This window comes from Quercus lobata, chromosome 9, assembly GCF_001633185.2.
Source record: "Quercus lobata isolate SW786 chromosome 9, ValleyOak3.0 Primary Assembly, whole genome shotgun sequence".
Taxonomy (NCBI): Eukaryota; Viridiplantae; Streptophyta; class Magnoliopsida; order Fagales; family Fagaceae; genus Quercus; species Quercus lobata.
In genome coordinates this window covers 13,320,066-13,322,427 of record NC_044912.1, presented here as the reverse complement: position 1 = coordinate 13,322,427, position 2,362 = coordinate 13,320,066, and positions in this window count along the sequence as shown.

Below are 2,362 nucleotides of genomic sequence, written 5' to 3'. Positions count from 1 at the left end.
ACCCCATAAGATGCGACGCTGTAGGGCTTAAATGTTCAAACTAAACTCCTTTTTCTACAGGAATTCCTCTAAAATCAAGACCGGAACATCGCTCCGTGACCAAAGGCAAGCTTTTCAAGCCCATTCTCTACAAATCATATTGTGAGGGATCTTTCATTTGCGAGCCCAACATCATTATTGGGCCGCAAAAGAATCGTGTCCCTACACATATAATTTTGCATTTATATATTTATCTGCTTTAATTTAGATTTTTTTTAACTTAATCATGAAATCTATAAATAAGGTAATTAAAAAAAAAAAATCATATTTCTACAATTCAAAAAGTCACAATTTCTTTTTTTTCAAAAAAAGGCCTTTTACATTTCCTTGGAATTATTTTAAAAAAAAAAAAATTATAATACTTTGATATACCACTAACCTAACCACTTCATACATTAAAAAAAAAAAAAAAAAATTATTGATTGAGACCAAACTAGAGAAATACCTTTTGTATTTCCTTGTTAAAAAAAAAAAACCTTTGACATACCACTAGCGTAAAAACCTATTTAAGCCATCACTGATATCTATTTATTATTGATAACCATAAAATTTACAACTAGCAAGGGAACATACAAAGTAATAACAAATAAATAATGGAAGAAAAAAAAATGAAACGAAATCAAACGTCAATTAATAACCATTATTTAGAAAATAAAAAGATGGTCAAGAGGAGTAAGAAATAAAATAGAAATGGCTATACAGTAGACATTAAAAACTTTATAGTGCAATAAAATCAACCATTACATTCACTTAATTAAATCAATAATACAAAATTAAATATAATAATACAAAATTTAAACTTAAAACTAATCAAACTCTAACTAGGGAAATTATAACTAAAAATGAGACGTTCTTCAGTAATTTAGAAATTATATTAGAAATAAAGTTGGAAAATTTTATAATCTCATTTGTTGTCATATCATTTAACCTTATATATATATATATATATATATAAAATCATAATCTTCATACACCATGACTTAAAAAAATCTAATGAATAGTTCTTCCTCTTATTTAATGTCTATGTTATGCAAATCACAACCAATAAATATAGAAAAAAAAAAAAAAAAACTTTTTATAAAGTCAAGGGACTAAAATAGTATTTTACCTAAAAAATTACCATGCGCAACGCGCGGATCTGCGACTAGTTTTATCATAATAATTTTAAAACTTGTTGCTATTACAAAGGAGGATGAACGATAACTATGCTCATAACTAGAAACAAACCAAACTAAACATTCTTGGAAAGCAAATAAACACAAACACATGCCATAGCAACAACAGAAAATCTAAACACACCATAAATAAAACACAGTACACAACTCAACTCAGTTTTTTAACCCAAACCACCACCCCCAACAAATTCCAAGCTGCAATAATAAGAAGAACCGTCCTTTTAAACCTTAGGAAGTGGCGGACCTGGAACGCGTATAATGAAAGAAGTGTCATGTTCAGCCAAGGCAGGTTAAACTCCTCCATGGTATGGACTCTTATGGTTGGAGGTGGAGCAAATGGAGCTGGGTGTTGGTCGATGATGCGATCCGTATAGTTTTGAGTTAAATCGGCCAGATCAGAATGACTTAGTTTTGGCTGATTTAACTCGAAACTGTATGGATCTCATCATCGACGAACGCACCAGTTCCATTTGCTTCACCTCCAACCATAAAATTCCGTACCATGGAGGAGTGTCTTGGTTGAACATAACACTCCTTTCATGATACACATGAAATGGTAGCTTGCCATTGTTGAGAGAGCGAGAAGATGAGATGTGTAAAAACAGAGAGAGAGAGAGAGAGAGAGAGAGGTTAAGGTGATTGAATTTTTGAGTGAGGTAATGAATTCCACGCAATGCTGATATTTTATAAAGAAAATATCCCAACCAACATTTCAGAATACCATCAATACACCAAGCCATGTTTCGCGTGCATGCTATTGAAGGAAGGAATAAGAAGTCTGGAAAGAAGTTTGAAGAAGAAGGATAAAACGACTATGTGTTGATTAAATGCATCATTTCATTTAATAGAGGATGCACTAAAACGCGCCATTTTATTTAAGTGACTGACTTCATCAAAGCTTAATAAAACGGTACGCTTCACTTTGCTTAAATGTTCATTAAGTTTGGGTGTGTAATTTTGTTAGTTAGCTTAACAGATTTCCTAATTTCCAGGGACTTAGCTCTAGATATTTTTGGGGTTTAGTTATAGATATTTTGGGTTGTTAAATTAAGCTATTAAGCAGTCTTTGGAGTATATAAACAGCTCTATGAGCATGAATGTATTTTTATGTAAAAAGATTGTAGTTGAATACAAGTCTTTCATTCATT